We start from the raw sequence: 16,823 nt of genomic DNA, 5'->3' as shown, positions 1-16,823 counted from the left end.
CGCGTATCCACCGTAGCGACATCTGACGAGCAAACGTGCAAAATAATCGACGATCAAACGGTAATCAAAACATTATCCTATGTAGGCATATATCGTTATAGGACACTATCATAGCAGGCATTCACTTACCATACATTACAATCGATCACCCCAAAGAGCAAATGATAACAAAATGTTACCAACAATAGGAGTGGGTGTAAATGGATCAAACAATCATAATTACATAAACTATCAGTGTTATAATTACAATTATGACCCCCCAAATTAGTATATTGTCACCGCGCGAAATTGATAAATTTGAATTTTAAAGCGGTTAAACTTTCAAATAAATGTCATAAAAGAAGACATCATGATGCGATATCCGAATTTTGTTTATAAAATAAAGCATAATCGCGAATCCATAACATATTTACACCTTCCTCAAACATTTAATACTAAAACTACAAAAGATATAAAATATAAAATATTATAAATTTGAGATTATAATTCCAAGGTTACTAGAAAGTATGATAGCCGGAATGACCAGAATAATAAAATGAGAAATGGACAGACCACTTAATATGAAGTGGAAACAAATTTATTGTGAAATATATAATGTATAATATATATATGAATCAATGAAAATGAGAACAGAACATACTCAAATGAAAATGAAAATTAAGTCCTTTCATGACACAAGACAACAGAGAGTGTAGCAGCCGATACATACGGACGAGGGTAAGTAATTTATTATTAGCTTAATTAATTCAATGTAATTTATTTCATTCCAAGACATGCACCTGTCACTTGCAGACGCAGAAGTAAACATGCATAGCCGATGAATGTAATAACGAAGATAGGAAACCGAAACAACCTACCAGGCAACGTCCATAAACCATTCAAACCCATCGTTTAAAATTAAATCTAACTTCGCGGTTGATTTAGCAAAAATATTATAATCATGAAAACAAATAATAGATACTGAAATGTAAAGGTACAAAATGTGAAGACATACAATTATTAATAATTAATAAAAGAATAATGCCTAAAGTAATTAATAAGTTGATAACAAGAGCAAGTGAGCACGTATCCACCATCGTGACATCTGACGGGTAAACGTGCAAAACAAAATGATCGACGATCAACGGTAGTCAGAAATAGTCAAAATTAGTCAAAAACGTTATCCTATGTGGGCATATACCGTTACGAGACACAACCATAGCAGGCACTCACTTACCGTACAATGAAACCAATCACACCAAAGAGCAAATGACAACAAAATATTACCAACAATTGAAACAACAGAAACAAGAGAAGAGTGTAAATCTAACAGAATACAGAGAATGCATCAAACTCTGAAGTGGATTCAAAATAACATTTCATAATATAAACCATAGAATAGACAATTCAAAGATGTCGGGTGACACTCCACAGAGATATAACCTTAATTCTAATTCTAATGTGTCAAAGCAAGGGATGTCAACAGGGAAGAACAGGAATATAGGAAGACTCGTTGAGAACAGGAACAGGAACAAGATTACCAATTAAGAGAGCCTGATTATCAACTAGAGAAAAGAAAAGAAGAGAAAAGAAACAAGCAAGGTAAGATAAATTGTAACAACACACAATAAAATGGGCATGAAGCACAACTCAATGACATATATATTAAATTCCTACAGGAACGGCACACCATCATCCCCTAATGAGAGAGCTATACCATGACCAGAAAGAGACGACATGAATAAATTGAATTAAAGAATTAAAGAATTAAGAATATCAAAAGGATACTAAAACGTCCAAGGAAAATCCAAGGATATATAATGGGCAACAAATCGAGAAAGTGACAATAAAATAAAGTAAATAGTGGTAAACAGTGATAAGTGGCACAGCTAAATTAAATATATAAATATATTAAAGTAAAGAATAACTGTATGGAAGCAAACCCTAAATATATTAAAGTAAAGAATAATCGTATGGAAGCAAACCATAAATATATTAATACAATCTACAGTCCTTTGAATTATCATAAGTCAAAGTAAACTAAATCATATCAGTTACTTTAATTCAATTTAATTCAGAATAAATGAACAATGAGAGAATGAATGAATGAATAAAAGGATGAACAAAAAATAAAGGACTGGTCAGTGAAGTCAGCAATTAAAGAGATCAAAATGAAGTAAATAGGAAAGCGTAAAGCATAAGTAAAAGCCGTGTCCAGCATAATGTAAATAATGTAATGTAACGTAGTGTAATAAAGTAATGTAATGTAATATAATGTAATGTAAACAAATGAAGTATAATAGAATAAAGTATAATACTAATACAAAAAGTGGATTCAATAAAATATACCCGTAAAGATTAACAGAATACATTATTCCTTTACCAAAGTAACCCCTAACCGAAGTACATACAATTAAATTATAAATTATAAATGGCAATTGATGAATGATAAATGATTATGTCAACACAAACGCAAATAGGACTAATTATTGCATGTGTAACGTCCCAGCGGTTCCCCAATTAAAAAAATCAATCGTAATCTTAAACCAAGTCGATAAACATTCAGACGATAAAACAGATCATCGATAAGTTGTCGACGTGCAACCGCGTGTGCGCTAGCAACCCCGATGATCTCGCGGTAGGGTGAGGACCCAGAGTAGGGAGGCCGCGTAAGTTGGGAAGTAGGGATGCTCGACCATCGCGTGATGTGGATTCCAGCTACCCCAAAGAATTCTATATTGAAAAAAAGCGCCGACTCAGCAAAGTCTCAGTATAAATAGAGGCGTGCAGCGCGAAGAAAAATCAGTTTGGTTTCGACCATACTCAGCTCGACTTCGACTTAGGTCGAGGGCAGCTACCACTCTTACGATAGAGGAAAAGCTGCGGTTGCTCGACGCTAATCCACTTAGGTAGGAATATAGCGACAGAGTAGCCGACGCTAAATTAAATTCCTTTCAGTAACAAGTACAAGTCACTCCAGATCTGCAGTCGGACTACTCACGGTGAGCAACGTGTTAACTAGGTGTTTTTGCTAAGCCATACTCAAGTATAAAGAGCTAGCGAGGAGCAGAGCTCCTTGAACGGCCTGTATTTAACACAGCTCTGGCCAGTCCAGAAACCGATTGCGACCTGTAGTCAAAGTCTGCTTATATCTGAAAGTACCGTACAAGTTGCTTCTTGATAATAATTTCCAGTACTTAGTGTAGTTGGTTTTTATTCAGAGTGTTAGCTGTACCTATAGTCAGCTCCGCGATATTCATTAATTACTATAATTCATTACTAATTATTAATTTCTACTTATATATATATATATTACTAATTACATAATTCTTATTGTATTCCCAATTTAGGGCGAACAACTTATAATTTCTTACTGTATTCCTATTTCTAGCCGCACTTATTGTGATACTAGCGATTTTCTTTTATATTATATTTCAATTCACTTACCTTATAATTTTTGAATAAACATATTTTCATTCGGTTTCTAGCACATTAGTGTTTGGATTTCACTCCTTAACCGCACACCACACGAACCCGTAATCCCTAAAACACAGAATACGAGTCGCCTTCTAAGGGAACCGCTCTCCCTACAAGTCGGTGCAGTGACGAACTCACTCTGGGTTGTTACACATGACACCTCAAAATAAAGTAGGTAAACAACATATAAATCAGATCAAATGTAATGCAACCTGCTCAATTCAATTAAACACTATACTACTGTATAGTGTAAGAATAGATAAATAAATTAATCAATTAATAAATTAATAAATTAATAAGTAGAATAATAAAAATGTACAAATATGTAAATGTATGAATAATAAACAAACTAATATTTAAAATAGTAAAATTACACAGAAACCGCGCACCATCAAAGCATCTGAACAGACAGAACCATTCATCCTCACAGAAAATAATTAAGATAAATCAAATCAAAATCACTAACTTCAACCGATCAGAATGAGTGAATAACGAATAATGGAGTGAATGAATGAATGAATGAGTGAATGAATCAAGGAAGAAAGGAAAAGGAAAAGAAAAAGAAAGAAACAACAGAATACAACAGAATACAGAATACCAGCAAGTACGAGTAAGGTAAAGTAGAATAAGCCATAGAAAAGTCAAATTTAGAGATGAGATGACAATGACAAATGGCATTTATTTACAGGAACATAACCCCAATGTGTCAGAGCCACAAGGTGTCAGAACCAAAATGCAAGGACTCGTTAAAAGGAACAAATCAAATAAAAGAGCTGAATTACAGCTCAAAGGAAGAAAGAAAAGAAAAGGAAACAAGGTAATGTAACTACAATTACAATAACATACTATAAAATAGCAAGAATAACCCTTCCTAATAACATGAATATTAAATTTACAGAAACAGCACCCCATCATGAAAGAGTTACACTATTACCAGAGACAGACACTGTAAATAAATTGAATTAGAATTGAATTAAAATATCAAAGAATATCAAGATGCCAAATGAATATCAAGGATGTACGGCAACAAATCAGGAATCAGATCAATAAGCAATAATGATATAGAATAAATAGCGATAAATAGCGATAACAGTGATAACATGGCGCAAATAAATTAAAATATATAAAATATAAATATATTAAGATAGAATATAACATAACCGTATGCAAGCAAACCATAAATACATTAAAACAGTCACAGTATTTGTACCATCATAAGTCAGAATAAACTAAATCATAAATAAACTAAATCATAACAATCACCTTAATTCAATTCAATTCAGGATGAATAAACAATGACAGCATGAAAGAATGAACGACTGATCAATGAAATAATCAATTAAAGGTATTAAAGAAAAATGATAAATAATAAGGTATAAAGAGAGGTGTAACCACCATGATGTAAATAATGTAATGAAATGTAATGTAATATAATGCAAAACAAAATGAAATATACTAAATAGAATACAAAATGCAAGAAGTGAATTCAATAAAATATAACCGTAAATAATTAACTGCAATACTATATTTCCTCACCAAATAGGTTATAAGTTAAATCATACATGGTAAATGATAAATGATGAATGATCATGTAAATGCAGATGCAAATAGAACTAGTTATTAAATGACATGTAAAATAAAATAACTAAAGCGACAAATAAATCAAATCAAATATAAACTGCGTAGTTTAATAGACATTATACCAAGAAATAAATAATGAATAAGTAAATAATAAATAAGGGTATTTAATGAGATTATAACAAGACCATGCACAATCAAAGCATTCGAATGAACTAAACCATTCATCATCATAGAAAGAGCAAACTAAAGTAAATAAAATAAAATAATATAATAAAATAAAATAAAATAAAATAATCATATTAACTGACTTTAATTGATCAGAATGACTGAGTAAATGAATAAATGAATAATGAATGAATAGTGAATGAATGAATGAATACTGAATGCGAGTGAAACGACTAAAGATATTAACAAATTGAGAAAATACAGAAAATGCAAAGTGTGTAACGCGTGACAAACATAACCGACATAATGTGATATAATGTAGAATAATGTAAAATAAAATAAAATAGAATAAATTAAAATAAATACAACAAGTGAATTATATTCCAATTAAATATAATCGTAAACATTATTGGCTCCGTCACCACTACTTAATAAATTACAGATTATAAATAATAAATTGTAAGTGATTATGTCCACACAAATGCGAATAGAAGTGGAAATTGACAACCGAATGATGTATAAAGATAGTAAATAAAAGCGACAAATAAATAAATCAAATCAAATGTAAGCTGCGTGATTCAATTAAACGCCATACTACTGTATAATATAAGAATAATAAGTCAGACAAGGTACTCAAATGATATTTAAAATGATAAACTGATAACAGAAACCACGCACCATAAAAGCATTTGAATAGACAAAACCACTTGTCAGCATAGAGGAAAGAATAAAATTAGAGTAAAACAAATCAAATCCTTTGACTATAATCAAAATGAATAAGCAATGAATAAAGAATGAATGAATAAATGAATAAATTATAAATGCAAGCACAACAGTTATAAAGATTAAGAAAATAAAGAAAATAAGGAAAATGGGAATAAGAAGATAAAGTGTAATGTTGTAACCAAACATAACCAACACAATGCACTGTCATGTAAAATAAAATAAATAGAATAAACACCATAAAATGAATTAAATCGATTAAATTCTACTGGAACATGACAGCACGATTATTGGCTCCATCACCATTACTTTATAAATTATAGATTATAAATTGTAAGTGATTATGTCCACACAAATGCGAATAGTGGAAATTAACAACCGAGTAATATATAAAGATAATAAATAAAAGCGACACATAAAAATCAAATGTAAGGTGCGTGGTTCAATCAAACACCATACTACTGTATAGTATAAGAATAATAAGTCAAAGCAAGGTATTTAAAATGATATTTAAAAGATAAATCAATAACAGAAACCACGCACCATCAATACATTTGAATAGACAAAATCACTCGTCAGCACAGAGGAAGAATAACATTAGAATAAAATAAAATAAATCAAATACTTTAACTTTAATCAAAATGAATAAGCAATGAATAAAGAATGAATGAATAAATAGATAAATAGATAAATGAATAAATAATGAACGAATAATGAATGAATGCGAGCACAACAGTTGTAGAAATTAAGAAATTGAGAAAATAAAGAAAATAGAGGAAATGAAAATGAAAATGTAAGGTGTAATGCTGTAATGTAGTAACCAAACATAATCAACACAATGCACTGTCATATATATTAAAATAAAATAAAATAAACACAATAAATTGAATTAAACTTCACTGAAACATGACAGCACGATTATTGGCTCCATCACCACAACCCTACAAATTATAGATTATAAATTGTAAGTGATTATGTCCATACAAATGCGAATGGGAAGTAGAAATTCATAACCGAATGATTTATATAGATAATAAGTAAAAGCGACAAATAAATCAAATCAAATGTAAAGTGCGTGGTTCAATTAAACACCATACTACTGCATAATATAAGAATAATAAGCCAAAGCTAGATATAAAATGATATTTAAAAATAAACTAACAAAAACCATGCACCATCAATGCATTTGAATAGACAAAATCACTTGTCAACACAAAGGAAGGAATAAAAATTAGAATAAAATAAATCAAATCCTTTAACTTTAAACAAAATGAATAAGCAATGAGTAAAGAATTAATGAATAAATGAATGAATAAGTAATGAATGAATAATGAATGCGAGTACAACAGTTGTAGAAATTAAGAAATTGAGAAAATTGAGAAAGTAAAGAAAATAAAGAAAATAAAGAAAATGAATGAAAATGAAAATGTAAAGTGTGATGTTGTAACCAAACATAACCAACACAATGCACTGTCATATAAAATAAATAGAATAAACACAATAAAATGAATTAAATTACAGAGAAACATGACAGCATGATTATCGGCTCCATCACCACTACCTTATAAATTATAGATTACAAATCATAAATTGTAAGTGATTGTAAGTGATTACGTCAATACAGATGCAAGTATAAAGTAAAAATTCATAACCGAATGATGTACAGTAAAACTTGGATATATGCAACAAACATTGGGACCCAGGCGTTGCATATATCCAGTCGAGGTGTCGAATCTCGGGTTACACGCGACGAGCAGCCAAGCGTGAACGTAGAAAAGGACAGACAGTGGTGGAAAGAGAGAGGTCCGATGGTCAAAGGAAAGAGCCGAAACGTATCGGTGTGACTAATACTAATTCAACTATAAAACTTTTTTATTTTTGACTTTTTATTACTGAAACTTTTACTAACGCATTGGTGAAATTTTTCTGATTAAAATGATACCAAACACGATATAGTTTGAATTATAATTACTTGCTAAAATTGATGTTAAAAGTTCGCGAAAAGCAAAGGAGGATTGGAAATGAAAACCGGTTGCGGCGTCGACTCGGGTTTCAAACGTTGCATATATCCAAGCGAGGTGTCGATTCTGGGCATTTAAACGTTGCATATATCCAAGCGAGGTGTCGATTCTGGGCATTTAAACGTTGCAAATATCCAAGCGAGGTGTCGATTCTGGGTATTTAATGTTGCATATATCCAAGCGAGGTGTCGATTCTGCGTCCGTACAAATCGTTTGTACCGTACCGCGTTACCTATTCTACGTTCGTACAAATCGTTTGTACCGTGCCGCGTTACCTATTCTACGTTCGTACACAACATGCGACGTGTTGCATGTTGCATGTTGCGTGTTTCATGTATCTTTGGTGTACGGCCTGCCTTATACATATGTAGCCAAATCATATCGTGTTTGGTACCATTTTAATCAGAAAAATCTCACAAATGCATTAGTAAAAGTTTCATTAAGAAAAAGTTAAAAATAAAAAAGTTTTATGGTTCAATTAGTATTAGTCACACCGATATTACGGTCGGATCATATTACACGGTTTCCTCGCCGAGCGGCTCGGTTCGGCTTAGGGGGATCCCCCCAAGTGGAGGGGATAGCGATGTTGCATATATCCAGACAAACTTTTGTTGCATATATCCAGGTTTTACTGTATAAGAATAATAAATAATAAATAAAGCAACAACTAAATCAAATCAAATGTAAGGTATGTGGTTCAATTAAACACCAAACTACTGTATGGTATAAGAATAAATAAATCAATAAATAAGATATCTAAAATGATATTTAGAATGATACCTAAATGATAAACTAATAACAGAAACCACGCACCATCAAAGCATTGAATAAACAAAATCACTACACTTATCAGAACTGAGGAAAGAAAATAAAAGTCAAATCCATTACTTTACTTTAATCAATCAAAATGGATAACAAGGAATAAATAATAAATAATAAATAATGAATGATGAATGAATGAATGAATGCGAGCATAACAGTTATATAAATTAAGTAATTAAGAAAAGAATGAAAATGAGAATGAAAATGTAATGAAAAGAATAAAAGAATAAAAGGAAGGAAAGGAAAGAAATCAAATTAAAGAAGAGAAATTAAGGAATGAATTAAAAATAGCAAAGCCAACTCGCCCAACAAATAAACTACACATATCAACAATCACACATCGCACAACACCATGAAAACAAATACACTGGAACAAAGCTGAAACAAAACTAAAACATCACTGAAACAAACAAACAAAACAAAACTGAAACTGAAAACAGAAGGAAATTAAAAGAAAACACATAATGAATGAATCACATAACCCAAATTGTCCAATTTATTCATTTAAAAACATTGCACTGCTGCATCGTCGCGAATAAGGAAAATTAAATAAAATAACACAGAATGTTAAGAAAAGCATGGAATTGAATATAAATCGCGAAATAGAGATAAAATTCAACGAAACGAATAACTGAACACGTCGACATGTAAACCGTGTAAACCATAAGACACGGCGTACCATTAACAATGAAACAGTGAGAAAGGTAATTAAGCTGAGAATACGATAATGAGTGAAATTAAACGAAACAAATAAATCAATGTCAGAATGACAGAATAGCCTACGTAAACTATTAAACTCGCGATAAAAGTGCAAAACCGATGCACATAGCAACCAAAATAAAATAAATAAAATAAATAAATACGGTGCCGCACCGTAAATGCCACGAAATAGTATGAAATATGAAATATGAATATGAATAGATGGTAAAATAAAATAAAATAAAATAAAATAAAATAAAATAAAATAAAATGAAATGAGATGAATTGAAATAAAATGAATGAAATAAAATAAAATAAACAAACTAAACTACGATAGATGATAAAACATGAAATATGAAATAAAATATAAGGTGAATTACGAAATATGAAATATGAAATACGAATATGAAATAAATCAGACGACGAGATAGCAAATATAAATAAATTGAACAACTAAACAATTAAACAATTAAATCACCCCACGAGACGTAAATTGCGCAGATTCATTAAACACATTACATAATTATACCGTTGCGAATAATAAATAATAAATAAAATGTCAATGAGACAGAATAGAAAAAGAAATAGAAATACGATGATAAAAAGGAAATAATCAGTATAACACTAGTTGCATAAATTATCAAGGCACATCACACCGCCGTACCGTAGTAAATAAAATAAAATAAAATAGATGAAACAAATAACCCAGAATAACACAGAATATGACAAAGACAAAATAGTATGAATATAAATATACAAATGTAAACGGCGAAGTAAAGGTAGAAATAAATAAAAATATAAAACACTAAAAACACTAAAAACTATGAACAATAAAGCGAAACATCAATAAATTATGTAAGCACGCCAAAATGAAAATAATGAAGATAATAAAATACAATGAATGAATAAAGAAAAGGAAACGAAACGAAATATACCGCGAACAAACACCGGAATCGAATAATCAAATAATAATCGAAAAACGACCGTGTTAAGTAAATAATAATTAAATAAACTTTAAATAGCACGGCGGAATAACGCGCCACTCAAACACACACAACCAGATAGTAATAATCAAAGGTAAATTAATATATTAATAATAGAAATAGAAATAATGATAAATAATAATAAAATATCGAAAATTTAGAAAAATATCAAAAAATATCGATGCACTTTCACATAAATCACCTAATAAACCGTCGCAATAAACGTAAAACAAAATGAATAAAACACAATAAAAGAATAAACTAATACGTCACCGAACCGTTGACCTAATTTCACATCGTCTGTCCTCTTCTATCCAAGGCCCTGGCCGCGCGTGCAGCCGTCTGTCCTTCTTCAACTACGGCGGCCATCTTGAAAACCTGTCAGTTCTTGCACGCACTTCCTTAACCAAATTAATCACAAAATCACTCAAAAAACGCGGAATTACACTACGAAACGTTCATAATTAATTAGAATTATCCTTACATAATGTCAAATGTTTATAATTAGCACCACGAACACCGGAAACACGACATCGAAATGCCGCGTAGCACGCACACCACGTTTTATTGATTATTAATAAATTAATACAATATTTAATTGATAAACGACACATTAGTACTTCCGAACAAGCAATAAAATGATTTTAACAAACAAAAAACGCGAATATCTAAGCAACTATCCACCGCGTTGCAAATCTGACCGCGAAGCGACCACAAAACACGTCCGCTCTCCTCGACGCGTCGAGCGGGAATCCCATGAGACTCCAACCTAACCTAACCTAACCTAACCTTTTTTGTTTTTTTCGTGGGGAAATCTTGCATAAGACCCCCCGCACCCCTGGGGAGGGCAGCGGGGGAGTGTCAGATTCCTACTGACTAAAAACCCCACGGCGACCTCCTCTGGCGTATGGCAGAGGCTCCGGGACCTGATTACTATAACTCCGGAGCCTCCCCTGCCGCGCGCTGAAGGCGCACCTCACCGGGGATGTAACAACTCCCCCAGCCGGCACCAGGGGTCGCACCCGGTGCCGGCTCCATAGCGGGGGAACTGCGTGCAATGGCGGCCGGTCACCCAAGCCCGCACCGCCTGCAGTCACCGCGCCTCGATCTCCTCACAGGCTACGGGGAGGAGCAACCCCCCGCCCGCCCGCGAGGAAGATCAGGCGCAGCACTTCGCTCAGCCGGCTTCCGGTGCCGGCTACACCCCGGGTCCGCGTGCAATGGCGCCCACACAGAGGGCCCAAACAGGGCGCCTGCGACCCGCCGAGTCGTCCCCCTGTGGGCTGCGGTGAGCCGTGGCCGGCCACCCTCCAGGGGGCCTCCCTCGGCTCCGCTGCACCCCCTCTGCGGGGGCCAGAGCCACTCCCAACGAGGGAGGGAAATCGCCACTCTCCGCCCGGAGTCACCCGACCCCCGAGGCGGACGGAGAGGGGCCCCCGATTGAGAACGGGTTCCCGACCCGCACGCCCCCGAGTCCGACCGGGGTCCGGGCTCATTTCGTCCGGGGCGGGAGGGTACACCGCGACCCCTCCCACCCCCACAAGAAACACCCCCCGTAAAATCTCCCCAGGAGGCGGTAGGGCACGCGGGCCCTCCCGCTACACTACCCCATCCCGCATCCGTAGCGCCGTGGGGGCAAACAGCGAAAACCGCCATCGCCCCACCCCCCGCCCCTTGCGGCGGCGGATCCTGGCGACGTCGTCGCGTCCCACGTCCGCGACATCACCGAGCGGGATCGTACCTTTCACGATACCGCTCGGACCTCTCCTCGAAGGCCATGACCTCCTCGCAGAAGGTGGTCACGGCCCTCCATTCTGTCTCGCCGGCAAGCATCTGTCTCACGACGCCTGCCGGCGAGAGATTCTCCCCTATTTCTGCCGCCAGGGCGTGGCGGGCCACCGCAAACACCGGGCACTCCGCCAGTGTCCCGCGCCGCCCCGCAGAGCCAACAGTGGGGGGTCCATTCCCTGTTCCTCCGGCACAGGAACTCCCCGAACTCCCCGTGTCCGGAGAGTACCTGCGTGACCCGGAACGACAGGCCGCCGTGGCCGCGGTCCCGCCACTCCGATATCATTGGCAGGACCGCCCCGACGGCGCGGCTTCCGGCGGCAGCCCCCTCTGCTAGGGATATCTGCCACCTTTCCGCCGCGACCAGTCGGGCCTGGCTCCGGTGTTCCACGATCGTCGGCCCCGGCGGGTCTTCCCCGGGCTGGCGGAGGGCTCGCGAATACCTGCATGTACTGCATTCGACCTCCGCCTGGTACCGGAGTGGTATGAGACCCGCCAGGACAATGGCCCCCTCGTAGGGGATCGTGCAGTAGCCCCGCACGATCCTGATGGCCAGCCGGCGCTCCACCCGCCGCAGCAGAGTGCAGCTGTGCCTGCTGACCGCCAGATCGCCGGCCCATAGCGGAGCCCCGTTTAGGGCTATGGACCGGACGATTCCCACGTATAGGCGGCGAACCCTCACTCCGGGCCCCCCGAGGTTGGGCAACAGGCGGCCAAGATTGGACGCCACCTGTTCCAATCCGGGAGCCAGGCGGTCGAAGTGAACATCGAACCGCCAGTGGCTGTCGAGATACAGGCCGAGGTATCGAAGACCCCGGCCGATCACGATTCAGCACCCGCCGACCTCGATCCAGAGCTGGGGCGGAGGGGCTACCCCACGCCGAGGCTCGAAGAACCACATTTCCTCGGTCTTGTGAGGAACCAGCGCCAGACCCAGCCCCCGGATCGCTATTCACACGATGGCGACCGCCACTTCGGCACGACGGCAGGTCCTCAACCAGTCCCGCCCGGTGGCCAGCAGGTAGTAGTCATCTGCGAATACCGTGGCCCACACCCCGGGCGGGAGGATCACCCGCCGTGCCGCGTTGCACGCCACGTTCCATAAGGGGGGGCCCAGTTTGGACCCCTGGGGCACTCCGCAGTCGACCTGCCTCCAGTGCAGCGTACCGTCCCGGCCCGTGTACAGTATCCACCTGCCATCCAGGAAGGCCCCGATGATCCTCTGCAGATACGGGGGGACGTTGTGGTGAACCAGCGCCCCCCGCATCGTCCCACGGGGCAGGGTGTTGAACGCGTTTGTAACGTCCAAGGAGACACCCAGCACCACCCCACCCCGGGACGTGGCCGACTCGGCGACGGTGCGCACCCGCTGGATAGCGTCGGTGGTGCTGCGACCCTCGCGAAACCCGAACTGGATGTCGGCCAGATCGGGGCCAACGCTCGACAGGTGGTGGACGAGGCGGTTTGCGATGACCTGCTCGAAGAGCTTTCCCACCTCGTCCAACAGCACAATGGACCGGTACGCAGAGGGAGAATCTGCGGGCCGTCCGTCCTTTCGGAGGAGGACCAGCCGCCCCTCCTTCCAAATCGAGAGGAACACCCCCTGCTCCAAAGCGGCGCTGAAGAGGCGGCACAGCCTCGGACCTAGGACGCCGGACGCGACAACCCAGACGCGGCCGGGGATGCCGTCCAAGCCCGGGGCGGTGTTCTTCGCCCCGACCCTTCTGACGGCATCGTCCAGTTCCTCCTCTGTGACCCCCAGTTCGGCGGACCAGGCGACGGGCTCCGCCGGCCCTTGCCGGTGGCGCGGGTGCGACGTCCCCGGAACGGGAGAAGAGGGTGTCTATTACCCGCGTCAGCAGCTGGGGGTCCAGGTTCTCCGAGACTGGAGGCGCCCGTGCGCGGAGCTTGCCCGTGACCATCCGGTAAGGGCGCCCCCACTGGTCCTCGTCCAGAGAACCCTAGAGCTCCTCCCACGCCCGGGATATCGCGTCCCTGATGGCCTGCCTCAGGGCTACCACGAAGACGTGGTTTGTGCTCCTCAGCAGATCCTCCCTCGCCAGGTCGCGGACTCGAGCCCTTCGGGCGCGCCGCCGCTGACGCCGGGCGTGCTGACACTCGGTTCGGAGATCCGCAATGTCGTCCGACCACCAGTACACCGCCCGCCGGGGGGGCAGGCGCGTGGCCCGGGGCATGGCGGTGTCGCATATTGCGGTCATCGCCTCCCGGAACCACTTGGCCTCCCCCTCAACGTCCGCGACCGGCCCGGCGACGGCTCCAGCAATCAGCATGTCCTTGTCCAGCCTCTTCAGCACCCAGCGACGCAGTGGCGGGCCACGCGCCGGCCTGGGGGCGGCGGGGAGGGAGTAGCTGAAGGTGATGTATAGATGATCACTCAGCGTCTCCCTTACCGCCACCCTCCAATTTTGCACCATGCGCCCGGCCACAGGGGACGCACAGCCCAGATCCACAATGGATTCCCCCTGAAACCTTTTTTTTTTTCACGTGGGGGAAATCTTCGAAAGACGCCCCCGGCCCTCCTGGGGAGGAGCCGAGGGTATTGCCTGATTTTTACCGGCTAAAACCCCCACGGTGGCCTACGCTGTGTGTTGGGAAGGGCCCCGGGACCTCTGACGAACAACACCGGGGCCCAAACACCCACGGCGCGTTGACGCCGCCTTGCTCGGGGGAGGGTCTAGCTCTGGCCCTCCCCCTACGTGCCAAACTCCGCCGCCATGGGGGGCCACACCCGATGACGGCACTCCTCGGGCCGCGTGCAATAAGGCCCGAGGCCCCAGCCCCGGCCCCCTGCGGCGCCGAATAAGTTTCGCGGGGCCGCGCGATCGGTGCTTCTCTTCCGGGGGGTGACTGGTGTCCCCCCACAGAACTCCTCTTAAGGAGGTGAGGGTGCTCCCCCCATCGTCTTCTCCCCGTTGGGGGCGGTGGGCCTGGTATGTAACATCTTCACGGCCCACCGCCCCATCTTCCTCAGGTGACGCCGTCAGGGGGTCTCCCCCGACGACGCCCCCTCGTTCTTCTGCGGATAGGGTCGGTTCTGCCCCGACCCCGCTCCGCTTCCTCCTTCAGGGCGATGACCGTCTCGCAGTAATCGGTCACCGCCCTCCACTGATTCTCGCCGGCGAGCATCTCTTTTACAAGTGCCGCCGGCGAGAGATCACCACCAACTTCGCACCGCAGGGCATGACGGGCCCGCGCAAACGCTGGATAGTGCTCCAGGGTATGTTGCGCGGTGTCCCGCCACGCCCCGCAGTGATGGCATGCTGCCGTCCCCTCCGCCCGGATCCAGTGCAGGAACTCACCGAAACAACCGTGTCCGGTGAGCACCTGTGTGGTCCTAAACGTGAGCCTTCCGTGGCCGCGGTCCCTCCATTTCTTGAGCACTGGAAGGATCGCCCCGGCCACGCGCTGGTCGGTGGCGCCGCACTCGACGAGCTCGCGTCGCCACCGATCCAGGGCTCTCTGCTGGGCCTGGCGCCTAATCCTAGCAACAGCTTCGGTCATCTCTTCTGGAGGGATCCCGTCCAGACGAAGGGCTCGCACACGCCAGAAGTCTTTGGCGTCACCCTCCGCCTGGAACTTGAAGGGGACAACCCCCGCCAGGGTCATCGCCCCCTCGTAGCGGACCGTGCGGTAACCTCTGATTACCCTGATGGCTATCCTCCTCTTAGCCCGGCGCAGCAGTTGCTGGCTGCGCCGGGAACCCATCAGGGCGTTCGCCCATACGGGCGCACCATAGAGGGCCATGCTCCGCACGATCCCCACGTAGAGACGGCGAACCTTCTCGTTGGGCCCCCCGATATTGGGCAGTAGACGGGCAAGCGCGTTGCTTGCCCTGTCTAGTCTAGGGGCCAGACGACCGAAGTGCTCCTCGAAGCGCCAGTGGCTGTCCAGGTGGAGGCCCAAGTACCTGTGGCCCTTCCCCACCTGGACGTCGACTCCACTCACATGGACCACCGGCTGGGGCGGTGGCGCAACCCCACGTCGAGGCGAGTAAAACCACATGGCCTCGGTTTTGTGGGGAGCTAGCTGAAGCCCCAGCCGCCGGATCCCCGCGACAACGGCAGCGACGCCAATCTCGGAGAGGCGGCTAGTCTTTTTCTACCCCCGACCGACGGCCAACACGTGCGTATCATCTGCGAAGCACGTGAGGTTCACACCGGTCGGGAGCTGGACCCGCAAGACCGGGTCCTACCCCAGGTCCCAAAGTGTGGGACCTTTCGCAGAACCCTGGGGTACGCCACAGTCCACGTCCCTCTCGTGCATCTGGCCATCCCGGCCCCTGTACACAATCTTCCTGTCCCGGAAGTAGTCGCCGACTATCCTCCTCATGTATGGGGGCGCCTTGTGGCGTATCAGCGACCCCCTTATCGTCCCGTGAGGCAGGGTGGTGAAGACGTTGACGATGTCTAGACTAACGCCTAACGCCACCCTGCCCCGGGACGTGGCCGAGTCGCAGCGGGAGCGCATCGACTGGATTGCGTCGATAGCGCTGCCCCCCGCCAGAAGCCATATTGCGACTCGGCCAAGTCAGGCCCCACCTGGGACAGGTGCTGCACGAGGCGGG

General features: G+C 42.8%; 1 long non-coding RNA gene across 1 annotated transcript; it reads left to right on the top strand.

Moving 5' to 3' along the window:
* Positions 1–3,979: 3,979 nt before the first annotated feature.
* LOC123988757 lies at positions 3,980–4,395 on the top strand. The gene is made up of 3 exons (XR_006830291.1): positions 3,980–4,071; positions 4,145–4,273; positions 4,355–4,395. It is a non-coding gene; the product is annotated as an uncharacterized LOC123988757 (long non-coding RNA).
* Positions 4,396–16,823: the final 12,428 nt, after the last annotated feature.

This window comes from Osmia bicornis, unplaced genomic scaffold, assembly GCF_907164935.1.
Source record: "Osmia bicornis bicornis unplaced genomic scaffold, iOsmBic2.1, whole genome shotgun sequence".
NCBI lineage: Eukaryota > Metazoa > Arthropoda > Insecta > Hymenoptera > Megachilidae > Osmia > Osmia bicornis.
This window is presented reverse-complemented; position numbering and strand designations above follow the sequence as displayed.